Source organism: Ranitomeya variabilis, chromosome 1, assembly GCF_051348905.1.
Source record: "Ranitomeya variabilis isolate aRanVar5 chromosome 1, aRanVar5.hap1, whole genome shotgun sequence".
NCBI classification, from domain to species: Eukaryota; Metazoa; Chordata; class Amphibia; order Anura; family Dendrobatidae; genus Ranitomeya; species Ranitomeya variabilis.
Window position 1 is genome coordinate 1,156,037,054 of NC_135232.1, and position 20,599 is coordinate 1,156,057,652.

The following is a 20,599-nucleotide window of genomic DNA, read 5'->3' on the forward strand; positions in this document are numbered from 1 at the left end:
TCTATAGAATGTGATTACTGTATAGCAACTAGTACCTGGAAAATCTGTTATCTGTGAGTTACTGTATGTAGCTGCATGTAGAAGTTGCATCATCCTGTATGCTTTCTCTGCTAGTTATAAGTATCAGTTGTGCTGTTATTTGCCCAATACTTACCCAAATCATTTGTATTCTTATAGTTTTACCGCATTTCAATACCTGTTACCAATAAACAAGTTAGACTACAGAAAACAGTCTGCTTATTTTGGAAGACAGAAGTGGTTTATGCTGTATGTTGGATCACACACCGTATCAACGTGTATGAAGACAGAACACACCACATGGCCAGCTAGGGGTGTTAAATGTTACAATGACATTTCCCAGTGAATGCATTTGCAGTGGTTGAAAGCAATGTTAAAGTTGAAAAACGCTTCAAAAACGCTGCGCTTGAACTAAGTCTAAGTGGGAGAGGAAATTTTCAGCCTGGGATTAAATATTTGGCCTTACAGGAAAGTCACTAACCTGCAAAGGATGTACCTTGACATATTTCCAAGCAAAACCCATTTTGGTTTTGTTTTAATGTGTTTTTTTGTGGCACTGGAAAAAATGGCATGAATCTCGGAAAAAAATGATTAAAGCTGTGAACTAGGAGTAAGGAATGCTTCCAGGGAAGATCCCCATGATGTCCATGTGTCATTTGAGCAGTGTTTCCATCATTTTCAGACATTTTTAGACCTTAAAAGGACCCCAGGGGATCGCGGTAAAAATGCTCGTTGTTCTGGCCGAGTACCCGAGTATTCCAATCTGCTCGACCCGAGCAACGAGCACCCGAGCATTTTAGTGCTCGCTCATCACTAGTAATAACTCACTGCGCTTCATTATTGGTATTGGAGTACAATGTGCGTGTTTCACTCTGTTTCTCCTCCATACCTTGTTTTCCACATTCATACTGAATAGATTTATATCAGACACTCACTACGGTGATTATATTTGCGGATCTCTTTGGATATCTTTATTTCTTCTGATCTTTCAGATCATTTATATATGTAGTCTGGTTCTTGCCTGGGACTTTGGTCCTTGGGCTTCTGTACTCACCCTGGGATCTTTTCTTTGGTATTCTCCATGATGCTGTCCGGAGGAACGTAATGGAAAAAGGGAATTAGACCTACCAGTAGTTCTGTTTCCAGTTAGTCCCTAAGGACTGCACCCTTATTTTCTCCCTTATGTTTGTCTTTAGGCTTGCAGGGATCAATCTTCCGGCAGTTCATTCATCTGTTGGGTCACCATGGCTCGAAATTAAGATGAAGCCGTTAAATGGTTTATTTAATACGGGTTTGTAAGGGCACATTTAGACCATTTCCTTCTATCCTTCTGTGGTACTTTGAAAAAACACTCAAGGGTGGATACGGGAGCGTCCTTTTAACCTTTCTGTGATCCTGTCCCACTATAGGTCAAGGAAGGACTACCTCCATGGTGCTGTCCTGAGGGACTAACAGGAAACAGAACTACCGATAGGTCTAATTCTCTTTTTTTTGTTGTCGCGACATTGCATTAAAATTCATTAACTGGCGATCAAAAGATCGTATCTGCACCAAAATGGTATCATCAAAAACGTCAGCTTGGCACGCAAAAAGTAAGCCCTCACCCAACCCGAGATGACAAAAATGGAGATGCTACGGGTCTTGGAAAATGGTGCAATTTGTTTTCAAGCAAAGTTTGGAATTTTTTTTCACCACCAAAAAGAACCTAGACATGTTTGGTGTCTATGAACTTATAATGACCTGTTGAATCGTAATGGCAGGTCAGTTTTAACATTTAGTGAACCTAGCGAGAAAGTCAATCAAAAAACCTTTGTGGGATTGCACTTTTTTTGCAATTTCACTGCACTTGGAATTTTTTTTCCCATTTTCTAGTACATAACATGGTAAAACCAATGGTGGCATTCAAAAGTACAACTCGTCCCACAAAAAATAAGCCCTGACATGGCCACATTGACGGAAAAATAAAAGAGTTATGGCTCTGGGAAGAAGGGGAGCGAAAAATGAAAAAGCAAAACCAAAAAAGCACCGGTCATGAAGTGGTTAAAAAAGATGTTTGATTTGGTTCTGTAGGTCTTTTTTCAAATCTGTAAAACCGACGCAATAGTCTGACAGCATTATTCCCAGATCCCATATGCGAGTCAGAAAGGCATGCCGGCATCATCTCCATGTTGTTCCCATTTAGTTTTAGCTCTTTACCATCCATTTCAGCTGTATTCTCCGGCCCCCAGAAGTGTTTGTTGGGTCCAGCAGTAAATAAAATTGGCTTTCCCATTGACTTGTATTGTATATTTATTATTTCATTATGTTGTGGGATGGGTTGGTCTGCCAGCTCGTGGATTTTATGAGGATATTGAATGACAATATCTTCAATATTCGACTTACATATGTCTTTGATGAGAGGAGGGTTGACTTCCTGGACGTCCGCCTTGAGGTCGATAGTGACAGGTGCATCCAGACGGACGTATTCAGGAAGCCTACCTCTGTCAATTCTCTATTACATGCATCTTCAGCTCCTCATTCGTCCACTGTGAGAGCCGTCCCGGTCGGACAGTTCCTTAGGATGCGGCGAATTTGCTCTACTGACTCTAAATTTGGGGCACAGGCCTCAAACCTTAAACAACGCTTTCTAGCTCGAGGCTATAGCCGTAGATGTATTAAAACTGGGTTTGATCGTGCAAGGAAAACCTCACGTACTAGTTTTCTACATCCAGTGAAGAGATGCAAAAGTGTAGGTAGGGATGGACCTATTCGGTTCATCTCTACCTACAATCACGAATGGCACAACATGCGTGCCATTCTAAACAAACATTGGCCCGCTTTTCGGAGTTGATCCCGCCCTGAAGGCCTCCCTGGGCAGCTTTCCTTTGATGACCCCTAAAAAATCCAAAAATCTTCATGACTTGCTGGTTAAGAGCCACTATGTTCCGGCTCCCAGCAATCCCTTTGGCACTAGTGGTCCTCAGTTTGGATCCTTCTCATGCGGGCACTGTAAAATCAGACAACGTATCTCTTGTGGTACTTCTAATGTTATATACTATGCCACCTGTTTGTGCCCCAAAATATATGTGGGCCTTACCACAAGAGAATTAAGAATACGGGTACGTGAACATGTGCAGGGCATTGGCGCGGCCAAGACAGTGTCCGATACTTCGGAATTGGATACTGTTCCTCGTCATTTCAAGTTACATCACAATTGTGACGCCAGTATTTTGAAAGTGAGGGGGATTGATGCCCTCCCTCTTGGTATAAGAGGTGGCGACAATAAAAAACTTCTTGCACAAATCAAGACAAGGTGGATCGTCCAATTAGATACCATGATACCGAAAGGCCTCAATGAATATTTAAGCTTTGCCCCTTTTTTGTAGTCCTCCTGATATTTGGTTTCCTAGACTCCTGTTCCCACATGCCCCCATGTTTATCAACCTCATGGATGTGTTTTTAACTTTTTTAATTTTATTTTTTTATTTAGTGTTTGTGACTCTGCTGATTTATTGTGCCTCCGAATTTTCTCCTACTGGGCCCCCCTTTTGAACTGAAAATGACCCCGGACTTTATCTCAGTATATGGGAAAATTACAGCCATCTCAGCGACTTTGGATGATTTCAACTTTTGTAATTTGTTATTTGTATACATTTTGTGATGTTATAGTATATGCAGCTATGTCGTTACACAGCATTTTTTATTTTTTTTCTTCACCCAGTTAATTGTCCTCATACATGCTCTCATGGCTGTGCGCATCGCACTGCGACCTATTGTTTCCTGTCTGCAGGTGGGTGTCTTTACGGTGTGTGCATCACTTGGTGGGCTCTCCCCTGGTGTGTGTGCACTTCACGTGATACCCTATCTGCAGTTCAAGACCTGATGGCCGCAGTGCGCATGTGCCGACTCTAGCCATCCTGATTGGCCATTTCAGGCCATGTGATTAAGTTCATGGGGTTATTAGAAGGTCCTGCAGGGACCTAAGACACACTCCCTTGAGAAAGCGGCCTCTAGCTGCCGCAAAACGCGCGTTGGGATCCTCCATCCACCCCCCCTCCTTGTTTCCACTCATCTGTTGGTAAGCGCTGCATTTCTTGCCATGCACTATTGCATCTTAGATGTTAGATAAACGGGTGTAACTTTATTCTCGATCATCTGATTCATGCATGCTGCTTCCCTGACGTCCATGTTTGGATGCACTGTCTTTCCCTGAGTTATGGTCTTTGGACGTTTATTTATTATTTTTCCAGGGACTGAAGTGTATATGTGGGGTGGGGATAGGTGTGGGTGGGGTTCATAACAGTCTGCATTGCTTTTTGGTGTTGTATATATTGTTGTGACATTTTACCTTTTCTATGATATAATAAAATGATATGATATATTTTAGATACATGCTCTTTTTGTCTTCCTGCTGTTATCTATATTTATTATTTGGTATGAATACTCTAATACTGGAAAGTATTTGTGCCGATTTTCCCAAATCCAAATTTTTCATCATTCGATCTTCACTACAAACTGCCTTTTGCTCAAAAATATTGTGACTTATGAAGGTGTTTTGTCAGAACATTAATCAGTCGCCCCCAATGTGCTTTTTTGTGTTTTGCAGATCAGTTATGGATCCCCCGATTTCTCATTATCTGATATACGCCTCTATCCACATGTTTTTCGAACAATCCAAAATCTCCACATCCACTATATGGTAATCACCAAACTGCTGAAGCATTTTGACTGGACCTGGGTTGGAATTTTAGTATCAGATGATGATAATGGAGAGAATGAACTGCAGATACTAACAAAACTCATGAGAGAACATGGGATCTGTGTGGCCTTCACCATAAAACTTAAAAGGGATTTGTATAATATTTTAGCGGTTTTTAAGCATCCAGAAGTCAGTATCATTATCATTTGTGGGAGCTTCTCTAGAGATATTCATATAACATTGAGCTTAACTTCTCTGTTTACTGACAAAACTTTCATCTTTCCACCATTCTGGGTCTCCAGTTACCTCACTAGAAATGGAGACTTTCTAATATTGAACGGAAGTCTAGAAGTGGACATTTCATCACAAAGTTTTCCTAGTCTGGAACACATTATGAAAAACTACAGGAAAAGTCCCAATATAACCCAAGATAGGGAATTTTGGAATATATTATATTCCAGATATGATGAGGCGTTTATAGATTACTTCTTTTCAATCAATTGGACTGTGGACGATTATAATATTTCGGTTGAGTTTATTGTGCCAAGTTATTGTAATTACCTCTCATCAGGGTTTTCTCCGAGATTATATTATTCAGTAGAAGTTCTGGCTAAAGCTCTACATGAAATGCTCTTATTTGTACAAGACAAATATCAAGAAAATTCCACAACCAGATTTCTACAATACACACGGAAGCTACAGCGCTTCCTCCAAATGACGAAGACTTCACCGGATCCAATGAAGCCTACATATTACTTCAGTGAACAAGGGGAAGCTGTGCATTCATACAAGATAACAAACTGGATATTAGTTCATAATACGAGTTTTAAGGTTGTACAAAGTAAGAAAGTAGGACATTTTACACCATGGGCGGTCAGTGGCCAAGAGCTTTACATGAACACCCAGTCTATAACATGGAAACACGCAGAGGTGAGTAGTAGTGATGGACGAGCAGTAAAATGCTCGGGTGATCGTTTCACAGATTGAGCAAATTTGAATGCTCGGGTGCAGGACCCAAGCAATGAGCCCAATGTAGGTCTATGGGAAACTCGGTGGTCTGCAGAAGGACTAGAAATCGATGGGAACAGTACTCAAATGACATGGGGACAGCATGGGGAACCCCTGGAAGCATCTCTGACTCCCAGGTCACTGCTGTGAACAATGTTGTCAGAGTCTTATGCCACTTTTACAGACTCAAAATAAAACATACAAAAGCGAAACCAAAATGGATTTTCCTGGGAAATATGTTAAGAAACATCCCTTCCAGTGTAATGACTTGTATATAAGGCAAAATAAATAACCAAAAACAATAATGCTCCTCCACATCTTGGCCTATGTTCACACGCAGCATTTTTGATGTGTTTTTGAACTTTAGCATTGCTTTCAACCAAGACAAATGCATTCACTGGGAAATGTCATTTTAACATTTGACAACCTGATCTGGCCGTGTGGTGTGTGACACATCATCAGACACATGCTGTTTAATTTATGAAGGAGGGACTCTGAAAGTCACATAGCCTATTTTGTATATACTATTCTTAAAGGGCCAGCAGTCGGCCATCCCTATTCTTATAGAGCAGTGATCAGCGAATGTGCTTGTTACTCGAGTTTACTGAGCATGCTCAGGTGTTCTCCCAGTTTCTTGGGCGTACTCGTAAATTTAGTTTGAGTCACCACAGCTGCATGATTAGCAGCTGCTAGTTAGCCTGAATACATGCAAGGTTTGCCTGTTTGTTAGGAAATCCCCACATGTATTCAGGCTGTCTAGCAGCTGCAAATCACGCAGCTGCAGCTACTCAAACTAAATTTACGAGCGTGCCCAAGATACTTGGAGAACACCCAAGCATGCTCGGAAAACTCGAGTAATGAGCACACTCACTCATTACTATTAGCGAGCTATCAACCGGCTATGCTTTGTTGTTACCATTATTAAACATTGGGTCTCCTATACTGTCATTGCATATTCAGTGAGTGGCAGGGCTGCCCCAAATTTGGACGCAACCCAATACCCCTTTGAAAAGATGTACTGGTGGGCCTCCTGGAAACAATGTTCCCATTATTAGGAAGTGGGTCTCCCATAGTGTTTGCCTATGCAGTGAATGCAAGGGCTGCCAAAAATTTGGAGGCACTCCAGTGCCCCTTGGAAGAGATGTGGAGGAGGGCCTCATAAAAAATGTTCCCAATACAAAGGAGCGGGTCTCCTATACTTGTAATGCCCATGCACTAAGTGTATGGGCTGACAAACATTTACCCCTGGGGGGTAAACATTAACATAGTGTTAGGGATTGAGTTTCCACCTCTGCATAGTGGGAATCTCGAGCCATCTCCGCTGAGGTCTCCCATTCTTCTCCTGCTGCAGTGGAGCCTGCTCAGCGGAGACGTCGGTCCCAGTGTCTAGCTCTGCCTGATACTGTGCAAAGGGTTACTGCTGCCTTTCCAGGTTCTGAGATTGTAGCCAGTACGGGTCAGTGGCGAGCAGACGTCTTTGGGACCAAGTCCTGCTTTTCCCCTTCTGAGCATGCCCAGGTCAAGATCTCTCATTGGAGATCAAGGGTCACATGCTCAGGTACTGCAGCAACTCCCATTGGTCCTCTAGGAAGATCCTGAACATGTTCAATTTCTGTGGCAGCTTTCCATTGGTCCTTCTTGGAAGGTCCTGAAGTTGCTGCAGCTATAAAAGGTTTGCATGACCACACAGCCATGCTCTAGTATCAATTCATGTCATGAGTTTTTGCGCCAATGTGGTCATACATGTGTGTATTCAGGGCTCGGCTGGAATAAGCCACTACAATACCAGCACCTCCGGTGAGGAGATTGTGTGTGCATTCAAGGCTCGGCTGGAATAAGCCACTAGAATACCAGCACCTTCGGTGAGGAGATTGTGTGTGTGCATTCAGGGCCTGGCTTAAATAAGCCACTAGAATACCGGCACCCCCGATGCGGAGATTGTATGTGTGCCTCTTGACTGCACGACCACAGACTGTTATCAGCTCAGCAGTTGCTGTGTACTCCTGTGAACTAAACAGGACACAGTGCTTTCTTTATGGGAGACTCTGTGAAGTAACAGTTCGCTTCTACCGCCATATAGTGCCGCCATTTGCCAGCAGCAGGCTTCTCTCCTGCACAGTGGACCCTGGGCTGCGAACACACCAAATATCATCTCACTATTTACTCGGTGTGTTCTACCAGCCCTTAACATAATACTAGTGCCAGGGTCTGGCTAGTAAATGGCGGACGATCAGCGTTTACAGTGGTACATCCAGCAGCTGGAGGGTAGGTTGGCAGCTCTCGAGCGCACAACCTCAGCTGTGGCTGTTACCGCAGTTGCTGTACAGGCTGCTAGTGTGGCTGCAGCCAGTTTTTCCTCTGCCACTCCTGCTCCGACTTTATCCCATCTCCCGCTTCCAGACAAGTTTGTTGGTCACAGTAAGCAATGTTGGGATTCGTGAGTCAGTGCTCCATACATCTAGTGCTTCTGGCTGCACGCTTTCTTACGGAATGGGCAAAAGTGGGTTTTATCTTATCCCTTTTGTCGGGCAGGGTGTTGGAGTGGGCAACGCCGCTGTGGGAGCACAGTAATTGTGTGGTGCTGAGTGCTCCTCTCTTCCTGGACTCTCTGAAACAGGTCTTTCTAGGACCTAATGTCACCCACAATACGGCGCTCCAACTGTTGGCAATAACACAGGGTTCGTCCATGGTCAGCCAGTGTGCCAACCAGTTCCGGACTCTAGTCTCAGCTGGAGTGGCTGGATAAAGTCCTTATTCTGGTGTTCTGGAAAGGACTGGCAGACCATGTGAAGGACGTCTTGGCCATTAGGGAGATTCCCGCCACACTGGAGGAGCTCATTACAATATCTACCCACATCGACCTCCGTTTTAATGAGCGGAGGTTAGAATGGACCCAGTGTAGGCAGATGTTCTGGCTGGCTCCCACCTTCACCAGACCTCTAGAATCTTCCATTCAGGCGTCCGACTCCCATGACGCCATGGAGGTTTCTTGAGCAGGACCTAATTCCCGGGCCGCTTGAATACCCATGGTTTGCAATATTTGCCAACAGTTAGGACATTATGCAAATAAATGTCCACAGCGGTCAGGAAAAAGATCGCGTCCAGTAACCATTGGAGGTGGTTCACTAGACACAGCGGCATTTTCCTCCAAGCTGTCCTTTAACCCCTTCACCCCCAAGGGTGGTTTGCAGGTTATGGACCGGGCCAATTTTTACAACTCTGACCACTGTCCCTTTATGAGGTTATATCTCTGGAACGCTTCAACGGATCCCAGTGATTCTGACACTGTTTTCTCGAGACATATTCTACTTCATGATAGTGGTAAAATTTATTTGATATTACCTGTGTTTATTTGTGAAAAAAACGGAAATTTGGCGAAAATTTTGAAAATTTTGCAATTTTTCAACTTTGAATTTTTATGCAATTAAATCACAGTGATATGTCACACTAAATACTTAATAAGTATGGGGGGGGGAACCACTGTTTGGGCGCATGGGAGGGCTCGGAAGGGATGGAGCGCAATTTTGAATGCAGACTTAGATGGAATGGTCTGCAGGCGTCACATTGCGTTTGCAGAGCCCTAATGTACCAAAACAGTAAAAAAAAACCACAAGTGACACCATTTTGGAAAGTAGACCCCCTAAGGAACTCATCTAGATGTGTTGTGAGAGTTTTGAACCCTCAAATGTTTTACTACAGTTTATAACGCATAGCCGTGAAAATATTAAAAAAAAAAATTCCCCCCAAAATTATATTTAGCCCCCAGTTTTGTATTTTCCCAAGGGTAACAGGAGAAATTGGACCCCAAAAGTTGTTGTCCAATTTGTCTTGAGTACGCTGATACCCCATATATGGGGGGAACCACCGTTTGGGCGCATGGGAGGGCTCGGAAGGGATGGAGCGCAATTTTGAATGCAGACTTAGATGGAATGGTCTGCAGGCGTCACATTGCGTTTGCAGAGGCCCTAATGTACCTAAACAGTAGAAACCCCCCACAAGTGACACCATTTTGGAAAGTAGACCCCCTAAGGAACTCATCTAGATGTGTTGTGAGTAGTGTTGAGCATTCCGATACCGCAAGTATCGGGTATCGGCCGATACTAGCGGTATCGGAATTCCGATACCGGGATTCCGATACTTGGCGCGTATCGGATACCGGAATCGGAAGTTCCATGATTCAAAATTCAGAAATTCAGCCAATGAGAAAGATTCCAAGTGTGGGCACATCCTGTTTAGCATGGAGGGCATGAAAGTACTGGCAAGGCTGTGATTGGCTGCTGAAATGATGTCATGATGCAGTTTAAAAGTCGCTGGCGCCATTTTGCGATCACTCTGCTGTGAATTCAGTTAGTGACAGGACGCTGTTTGCTGACTGAGGGACAGTTTAGAGATAGCGATTTGCTTCTTTGTGCTTTCCAAAGGCTAATTTAGCAACCGCTGTGTTCACCTACTATTCACCTTGCTTTTGCCTTGTAGCGCTGTTTTCACAGCGATCTGCAAGGTCTCTCTGTGTGTGTGTGTGTGAGTGCAGCCCACTCTCTAGTCTGAGTGCAGCCACATAGGCCATCCATAGCTGGTTGTATTCAGTTCAGGGAGGGTGGTTCATTGCCTCATACTGTCCTTTTTTTTTTTTTTTTTTGAAGTAGTGCAGGCTGCTGCACATTTTTTCAAATAATTCCTATTAGTGTCTTTCCACCCGTCTCCATCTAATTTGTGGAAAAACACTACATAGGATAAAGTAGAGGAGGGTTTTTGGGCCTTGCAGCGCCGTTTACGGCTGTCTGCACGGTCTCCGTGTGACTGCAGCTCGCCCTGTAGTCTGTGAGCAGCCGTAGCTTGGTTGTCTCCAGCTCAGGGTTGTTCACTGCGTCATACCGCCAAATCAATTTTAATTTTTTTTCAAGTACTGTAGTCTGCTGTTAATTAATTTAAAAAAATCCTATTAGTGTCTTTCCACCCGTCTCCAGCTAATTTGTGGAAAAACACTACATAGGATAAAGTAGAGGAGGGTTTTTGGGCCTTGCAGCGCCGTTTACGGCTGTCTGCACGGTCTCCGTGTGACTGCAGCTCGCCCTGTAGTCTGTGAGCAGCTATAGCCTGGTTGTCTCCAGCTCAGGGTTGTTCACTGCGTCATACCGCCAAATCAATTTTAATTTTTTTTCAAGTACTGTAGTCTGCTGCTAATTAATTTAAAAAAATCCTATTAGTGTCTTTCCACCCGTCTCCAGCTAATTTGTGGAAAAACACTACATAGGATAAAGTAGAGGAGGGTTTTTGGGCCTTGCAGCGCCGTTTACGGCTGTCTGCACGGTCTCCGTGTGACTGCAGCTCGCCCTGTAGTCTGTGAGCAGCCGTAGCTTGGTTGTCTCCAGCTCAGGGTTGTTAACTGCGTCATACCGCCAAATCAATTTTAATTTTTTTTCAAGTACTGTAGTCTGCTGCTAATTAATTTAAAAAAATCCTATTAGTGTCTTTCCACCCGTCTCCAGCTAATTTGTGGAAAAACACTACATAGGATAAAGTAGAGGAGGGTTTTTGGGCCTTACAGCGCCGTTAACGTCTGTCTGCACGGTCTCCGTGTGACTGCAGCTCTATCCGTTGTCAGTTCAGCCCCCAAAAAAGAAATAAATAATAAAGTTCACCAAACACACCAGTTACACCACTTTACATTTGTGTAGGCCACATTAACTCATATTAAAGTCTAGTCCACACTTTAGCTAATTAGTGTTTCTTATACCTGTTAGGAGGAGTTTTTCAGGAATAAGCACACAAAGCCGTTAGTACTTTTCTGCTTTTCTTTATCAGTCAACCACGATGAAGAAGGCAGTGAGTAAGGCACGTGGGCGTGGGCGCGGAGCAGGGAGGGGACGTGGGGATTCTGTGCCCGCTGCGGGCACCGGTGACTCATCAGCACCCACTTTCACGAGGGAACAGTCGTTCATGCGCAGCTTTGTCGCCGAGCGCCGTACACCGCTGCTGCGTGAAGACCAAATTGAAGCCGTTGTGGGATGGATGGCAGCTAATGCATCAACTTCCATTAGTGCCACATCCTCTCAGACACAGAGCACTGGAGAGCAGCCATCTGTCTCTTCACCACCTGCCAAATTGCCCAGGCAGACAGAGAGCCCAGGACAGGAGCCGTCTCTACTTCTGTTCTCTGAATCTCTTGGCTTGGAAACAGGGGGCCAGCCAAGCAGCATTGGAGAAATGGAAGAAGAGGCAGGGTGCAGTGATGCCCAACAGCTTTTTCTCTCTGAGTCTGAAGAGGCGGGTGGGCCAGTGGCTCCGTTCACCACATCGCAGGCCGCATCAGCTGATGATGACACTCAGGTGCCACTTACTGGTGCGTGCTCTGCTGCTGAGACTACCCGGGAGGAGCAGTTGGGGGCAGAGGGTAGTGTGGATGACGAGGTCCTTGACCCATCTTGGCGTCAGGGACAGGAAGGTGGTGGGAGCAGCTCTGAGGAAGAGATTCCCCGTACGGTCCAAAGAGGGAGAGGGAGGGGGAAGACTGCGGATCCTGCAGCCTCCGCTTTGGCACCCGTAAGGAGCATGTCTCTTCCAAAAGTCAAAAGGGGGGCTCCCAAGACTTGCAGTGCCTGGTCCTTTTTTGACACAGTTGCAGATGACATTTGCTATGTCAGATGCAAGGTGTGTCATCAAAAAATCAAAAGAGGTCAAAAAGTCGCCAACCTCAATACCTCCAACATGTGGAAACATGTGCGCAACAGGCACCCGGCGGAGTTAGACAAACACACTGAAGAGCTAGGCCAACCAACAGCGGCAGCTACCACCTCTTCAGCTCGTGTTGCCTCTTCCTCTAGCTCACACGCAGCTGGTTCGGCTTCCTCCCAGGATCGCCGTGGAAGAACCTCTGGCCCTGTTGTCCAGAGACCCGCTGTAATTCCACCCGCAGCACCACTTTCCCAGTCAACCACACACTCCCAGCCCAGTCTACAGCCATCGGTAGTACAGGCATGGGAGAAAAGGCGGCCTTTCTCGTCAAACCACCCACGAGCACAGGCTCTGACTGCAGGCATTGCCAAACTTCTGTCACTGGAAATGCTGTCATTCAGGCTGGTGGAGACTGACAGCTTCCGTGACTTGATGTCATTGGCAGTCCCACAGTACAGTGTGCCCAGCCGCTTTTACTTCAGCAGGCAAGCCGTCCCTGCCCTGCACAAGCATGTGGAGGGACACATAAAACACGCGCTACTGAACGCCGTCAGTAGCAAGGTCCACCTCACCACCGATGCGTGGACCAGTCAACATGGACAGGGGCGATACCTTTCCCTCACTGCCCATTGGGTTAATGTAGTTGAGCCGGGTACAGACCGTGCGAGTGGCGCAGGACGTGTCCTGCCCACTCCAAGGATTGCAGGAATCCATTCTGTACGCATTGACTCCTCCTCTTACACCAGTTCCTCAGAATCATCGCTGCAGGAGCCGTCACAGTCCACCTCCACATGGACCCGTGATGAACGTGTACCTGTTACGACCGACATGAGCACAGCCGTGGCCAAACGTCAACAGGCCGTCTTGAAATTAATTTTTTTGGGGAATCGTAGCCACACAGCGCAGGAGCTCTGGAATGCCATCAAGCAGGAGAGCGATGTGTGGTTTGAGCCAGCGAATCTCCAGCCAGGCATGGTAGTGTGTGATAATGGCCGAAATCTGGTGGCAGCCCTGGGCCTCGGCAACCTCACTCACATCCCATGTCTGGCACATGTGCTCAATTTGGTCGTGCAGAGTTTTTTGAGGGACTATCCGGATCTTGATGCACTGCTGCACAAGGTCCGCCTAGAGTGTGCTCACTTGCGGCGTTCCAGCACGGCAAAAGCGCGCATTGCGGCTCTGCAGCGCCGACACCGCCTGCCGGAACATCGCATCATATGTGACCTACCTACCAGGTGGAATTCCACGTTACATATGTTGGAGCGGTTGTGTGAGCAGCAGCAAGCTGTAATGGAGTACCAGCTGTATCAGGCGCACAAAAGTCGCAGTCAGCGCCGTACAGACTTCACAACCACAGAGTGGGCCACTATGAAGGATGTCTGCCAGGTTTTGCGTCCCTTCGATTATTCCACGCGGATGGCGAGTGCAGATGATGCACTAGTCAGCATGACTGTCCCCCTTATCTGCCTGCTTGAAAAATCACTGCAAGCGCTAAGGGATGATGTTGTGGAAGAGGTGGAGGATGAGGATTCACCACTTCCATCATCTTCTGGACAGTCAGCGCCACGTGGTTCCTCACAAACGCGTAGGCAGGGGACAGTTTGTGAGGAGGATGAGGAGGAGTCAATGGAGGAGGAAGACATCCGTCCAGAGGAGGGAGTTACACAATTGTCCAGTACTCAGTGTGTACAGCGAGGGTGGGGTGATGACGAGCGGGCAGAGATCACGCCTCCAGCTGGGGACAGCGTTTCTTGGGCAGTTGGCAGTCTGCAGCACATGGTGGATTACATGCTGCAGTGCCTGAGAAACGACCGCCGCATCGACCACATTCTCAACATGTCTGATTACTGGGTGTTCACCCTCCTCGATCCTCGCTACCGGGACAACGTAGAAAGCCTCATCACACCGTTGAACCGGGAGCGAAAAATGCGGGAGTACCAAGACACACTGGTCAGTTCCATCATCTTCTCCATTCCAACTGAGAGAAGTGCTGCTAGTGCATTCCAAAGCAGCTCAGTGCGTCCAGGCAGTGGTGGAGGCTCTGCACAAAGAGGGAGCAGAAGCAGTGCCTCTGCCCAAGGCAAGACCAGTATGGCCCAACTGTGGCACAGTTTTGTGTGCCCCCCACAAAAGTCTACACCATCACAGACGGCTCCAGTCAGCAGGAGGCAACGGTTCCGTCAGATGGTGACAGACTACATGTCTTGCCCTCTTGCTGTACTCCCAGACGGCTCTTCCCCTTTCAAGTTTTGGGTCTCAAAGCTGGATACATGGCCAGAGCTAAGCCAGTATGCATTGGAGGTGCTGTCTTGCCCTGCGGCCAGTGTATTATCGGAACGTGTCTTTAGTGCTGCAGGTGGTGTACTAACTGACCGTCGCATGCGACTATCCTCCGATAACGTTGACCGGCTTACTTTCCTGAAAATGAACAAGGCCTGGATCTCGCAGGAATTTGCCACTCCTCCTCCTGATTAAATAATTAGGTCACTGTATACGTTATCCAGGTCTCCTGTTGTGTTCATCTTTCAACCACCTGAACTTACATTCCTGGGCTCCAACAACGCCAGTTGAGGCTCAGAAGTGCCATCTGCACAGTCAAAACATACGACCCAGTGTTATTGGGTTTCAGTAACGTCAGCTGATCCCCAGCTGTGTAGCCGGCAATGTGTCCTGCGACCGCCACGCTGGCACAACTGAAATGTAAGGGAACCTGTCCCCCCCCCCCCCCAAGGCGTTTGTTACTGAAAGAGCCACCTTGTGCAGCAGTAATGCTGCACAAGGAAAAGGTAGCTATTTTCATTATGCTCCTTGCACACGCAGAACTTAACACTTATAAAATGTGTCCACTGATACCGTAAAACCGTCCCGGAGGTGGGACTTTCCTTCGTAATATGACGCAGCACAGCTGTCATTCCTACCCCCTCGGCGCCGTGCCCCGGCTCCTCATCGTTGTTTGATTCCGTCCCGGAGCCTGCGCTGTTAGGTTATCCCTTGGCCAGGCACACTTAGCGCTGCCCATCTTCTGACATCATTTGGTGTCAGGCTGGCTGCGCCTGTGCGGCCGCGCTGTCCGAGAGCCCGCCTCGCAGTGTGGTCTAATGTAATCCCACCGCGGGCCTGGGATCAGTGGCCATGCGCAGTGCATATCCTCGCCTCTCGCTCCACTCCCTACGGCTTCTTCAGACTGTGCGGTGCCAGCTGATCCGTAATAGCATGCCACGGCCGTGGCAGCGCACAGTCTGAAAAAGCCGTAGGGAGGGGAGCGAGAGGCGAGGATATGCACTGCGCATGGCCACTGATCCCAGGCCCGCGGTGGGATTACATTAGACCACACTGCGAGGCGGGCTCTCGGACAGCGCGGCCGCACAAGCGCAGCCAGCCTGACACCAAATGATGTCAGAAGATGGGCAGCGCTAAGTGTGCCTGGCCAAGGGATAACCTAACAGCGCAGGCTCCGGGACGGAATCAAACAACGATGAGGAGCCGGGGCACGGCGCCGAGGGGGTAGGAATGACAGCTGTGCTGCGTCATATTACGAAGGAAAGTCCCACCTCCGGGACAGTTTCACGGTTTCAGGGGACACATTTTATAAGTGTTTAGTTCTGTGCTTGCAAGGAGCATAATTAAAAGAGCCACCTTTTCCTTTTGCATCTTTTGAGCTGCACAAGCTGGCTCTTTCAGCTACAAATGCCTTGGGGGGGGGGGTTAAAGGTTCCCTTTCTCCAATCAGGCTTCGGCCTACATTGTGTTCCTCTGCTTCTACTGCTGTCCCTGGGCTCCAACACCGCTAGTTGTTGCCTGGTAGTGCTGTACGCACAGTCAACAGTCGCTCCTCTGTTATTGGGGTTCAGTAACGTCAGCTGTTCCCCTGCTGTGTGTGTGGCAATCCCTCCAACCTCCTCCAACCTCATCCAAACTCCTCCTCCTCCACCTGTCCCTGGGCTCCAACACCGCTAGTTGCCGTCCAGAAGTGCTGTACGCACAGTCAACAGTCGCTCCTCTGTTATTGGGGTTCAGTAACGTCAGCTGTTCCCCTGCTGTGTGTGTGGCAATCCCTCCTACCTCCTCCAACCTCCTCCTACCTCCTCCTCCTCCACCTGTCCCTGGGCTCCAACACCGCCAGTTGCCGTCCAGAAGTGCTGTACGCACAGTCAACAGTCCCTCCTCTGTTATTGGGGTTCAGTAACGTCAGCTGTTCCCCTGCTGTGTGTGTGGCAATCCCTCCTACCTCCTCCAACCTCCTCCAACCTCCTCCTCCTCCACCTGTCCCTGGGCTCCAACACCGCTAGTTGCCGTCCAGAAGTGCTGTACGCACAGTCAACAGTCGCTCCTCTGTTATTGGGGTTCAGTAACGTCAGCTGTTCCCCTGCTGTGTGTGTGGCAATCCCTCCTACCTCCTCCAACCTCCTCCTACCTCCTCCTCCTCCACCTGTCCCTGGGCTCCAACACCGCCAGTTGCCGTCCAGAAGTGCTGTACGCACAGTCAACAGTCCCTCCTCTGTTATTGGGGTTCAGTAACGTCAGCTGTTCCCCTGCTGTGTGTGTGGCAATCCCTCCTACCTCCTCCTACCTCCTCCACCTGTCCCTGGGCTCCAACACCGCCAGTTGCCGTCCAGAAGTGCTGTACGCACAGTCAACAGTCCCTCCTCTGTTATTGGGGTTCAGTAACGTCAGCTGTTCCCCTGCTGTGTGTGTGGCAATCCCTCCAACCTCCTCCAACCTCATCCAAACTCCTCCTCCTCCACCTGTCCCTGGGCTCCAACACCGCTAGTTGCCGTCCAGAAGTGCTGTACGCACAGTCAACAGTCGCTCCTCTGTTATTGGGGTTCAGTAACGTCAGCTGTTCCCCTGCTGTGTGTGTGGCAATCCCTCCTACCTCCTCCAACCTCCTCCTACCTCCTCCTCCTCCACCTGTCCCTGGGCTCCAACACCGCCAGTTGCCGTCCAGAAGTGCTGTACGCACAGTCAACAGTCCCTCCTCTGTTATTGGGGTTCAGTAACGTCAGCTGTTCCCCTGCTGTGTGTGTGGCAATCCCTCCTACCTCCTCCTACCTCCTCCACCTGTCCCTGGGCTCCAACACCGCCAGTTGCCGTCCAGAAGTGCTGTACGCACAGTCAACAGTCCCTCCTCTGTTATTGGGGTTCAGTAACGTCAGCTGTTCCCCTGCTGTGTGTGTGGCAATCCCTCCAACCTCCTCCAACCTCATCCAAACTCCTCCTCCTCCACCTGTCCCTGGGCTCCAACACCGCTAGTTGCCGTCCAGAAGTGCTGTACGCACAGTCAACAGTCGCTCCTCTGTTATTGGGGTTCAGTAACGTCAGCTGTTCCCCTGCTGTGTGTGTGGCAATCCCTCCTACCTCCTCCAACCTCCTCCTACCTCCTCCTCCTCCACCTGTCCCTGGGCTCCAACACCGCCAGTTGCCGTCCAGAAGTGCTGTACGCACAGTCAACAGTCCCTCCTCTGTTATTGGGGTTCAGTAACGTCAGCTGTTCCCCTGCTGTGTGTGTGGCAATCCCTCCTACCTCCTCCTACCTCCTCCACCTGTCCCTGGGCTCCAACACCGCCAGTTGCCGTCCAGAAGTGCTGTACGCACAGTCAACAGTCCCTCCTCTGTTATTGGGGTTCAGTAACGTCAGCTGTTCCCCTGCTGTGTGTGTGGCAATCCCTCCTACCTCCTCCAACCTCCTCCTACCTCCTCCTCCTCCACCTGTCCCTGGGCTCCAACACCGCCAGTTGCCGTCCAGAAGTGCTGTACGCACAGTCAACAGTCCCTCCTCTGTTATTGGGGTTCAGTAACGTCAGCTGTTCCCCTGCTGTGTGTGTGGCAATCCCTCCTACCTCCTCCTACCTCCTCCTCCTCCACCTGTCCCTGGGCTCCAACACCGCCAGTTGCCGTCCAGAAGTGCTGTACGCACAGTCAACAGTCCCTCCTCTGTTATTGGGGTTCAGTAACGTCAGCTGTTCCCCTGCTGTGTGTGTGGCAATCCCTCCTACCTCCTCCAACCTCCTCCAACCTCCTCCTCCTCCACCTGTCCCTGGGCTCCAACACCGCTAGTTGCCGTCCAGAAGTGCTGTACGCACAGTCAACAGTCGCTCCTCTGTTATTGGGGTTCAGTAACGTCAGCTGTTCCCCTGCTGTGTGTGTGGCAATCCCTCCTACCTCCTCCAACCTCCTCCTACCTCCTCCTCCTCCACCTGTCCCTGGGCTCCAACACCGCCAGTTGCCGTCCAGAAGTGCTGTACGCACAGTCAACAGTCCCTCCTCTGTTATTGGGGTTCAGTAACGTCAGCTGTTCCCCTGCTGTGTGTGTGGCAATCCCTCCTACCTCCTCCTACCTCCTCCACCTGTCCCTGGGCTCCAACACCGCCAGTTGCCGTCCAGAAGTGCTGTACGCACAGTCAACAGTCCCTCCTCTGTTATTGGGGTTCAGTAACGTCAGCTGTTCCCCTGCTGTGTGTGTGGCAATCCCTCCAACCTCCTCCAACCTCCTCCAACCTCCTCCTCCTCCACCTGTCCCTGGGCTCCAACACCGCTAGTTGCCGTCCAGAAGTGCTGTACGCACAGAGCCAAACACCTCGCCAATGTGTTAGTGGGGTTCAGCACCGCCAGCTGTTCCCCTGCTGTGTATACGGCAACGTGTACTGCGACCGCCACGCAGACACAACAAGTTAAATGTAAGGGAACCTGACCCCCCCCCCCCCCAGGCGTTTGTTACTGAAGGAGCCACCTTGTGCAGCAGTAATAATGCAAAGGGAAAAAGTGCCTCTTTTCGTGATGCTCCTTGCACATGCTGAACCTAACACTTATGAAATGTGTCCCCACACAGCGTTAAACCGTCCGGTAGGTGGAACTTTCCTTTGTCGTGTGACGCAGCACAGCCATCATTTTTACCCCCTTGGCGCCGTGCGCCCACTCCTCAGCGTTGTTTGAATCTGTCCCGGAGCCTGCGCTGTTAGGTTAGCCCTTGGCCATGCACACATGTTGCGCTGCCCGTCTTCTGACCTCATTTGGTGTCAGGCTGGCTGCGCCTGTGCGGGTGCGCTGGTCGAGATCCCGCCTCGCAGTGTCGTCTAATGTAATCCCACCGCGGGCCTGTGATCCGTGCCCGTGCGCAGTGCATATCCTCTCCTCTCACTCCCCTCCCTACGGCTTCTTCAGACTGTGCGATGTCAGCTGGTCCCTAATAGCATGCCACGGCCGTGACAACGCACAGTCTGAAAAAGCCGTAGGGAGGGGAGTGAGAGGACAGGATATGCACTGCGCACGGGCACGGATCACAGGCCCGCGGTGGGATTACATTAGACGACACTGCGAGGCGGGATCTCGGCCAGCGCACCCGCACAGGCGCAGCCAGCCTGACACCAAATGAGGTCAGAAGACGGGCAGCGCAACATGTGTGCATGGCCAAGGGCTAACCTAACAGCGCAGGCTCCGGGACAGATTCAAACAACGCTGAGGAGTGGGCGCACGGCGCCAAGGGGGTAAAAATGATGGCTGTGCTGCGTCACACGACAAAGGAAAGTTCCACCTACCGGACGGTTTAACGCTGTGAGGAGACACATTTCATAAATGTTTGGTTCCGCATGTACAAGGACCATAATTAAAAGAGCTAAGTTTACCTTTTCCAGCATTAGTGCTGTACACAATGGCTCTTTCAGCTACAAACGCCTGGGGGGGGGGGTGTTAAAGGTTTCCTTTCAACTTGCTCGAGTGCAGGCTTCGGCCTACACTCCGCTCCCCCTGCTCCTCCTGCTGACCCTGGGCTCTAACACCGCCAGTTTTTGCCCAGATGTGCTAGCTGCACAGAGAAAAACACCAGCCAATGTGTCAGTGGGGTCCAGCACCGCCAGCTGTTCCCCTGCTGTGCAGCCGGCAACGTGTCCTGCAAAAGCCACGCAGACACAAGAACTGAAATTGAAGGGAACCTGTCCCCCCTCCCCCAGGCGTTTTTACGTTATCCAGCCACCTTGTACAGCGGTAATGCTGCATGTGTGCAAGGTGGCTCATAAACGTATTCTCCTCGCACATGTGGAACTGAAAACACGTCTGAAATGTGTCCTCTGTGTGACCATTTAACCGTCCCGGGGGTGTGACTTTCCTTTGTAATGACACGCTGCAACCCCCTTGGTAGCGCTGCCCGTCTTCTGGCATCATTGTTTGGCTGGCTGCGCCTCTGCGGCCGCCCTGACCCACACAACGCCCCTCGGTGTCTTATTT

The 20,599-nt window shown here is 49.2% G+C and overlaps 1 long non-coding RNA gene across 1 annotated transcript in view; it reads left to right on the forward strand.

The window, feature by feature from the left end:
• The first annotated feature begins 4,602 nt into the window (after nucleotides 1-4,602).
• The window catches only part of LOC143793417 (uncharacterized), a 200,256-nt gene continuing 184,259 nt past the window's right edge, over nucleotides 4,603-20,599 (forward strand). Inside the window, exon 1 of the long non-coding RNA XR_013220123.1 lies at nucleotides 4,603-4,696. This is a non-coding gene — a long non-coding RNA (uncharacterized LOC143793417). The remainder of the gene's footprint in view (nucleotides 4,697-20,599) is intronic.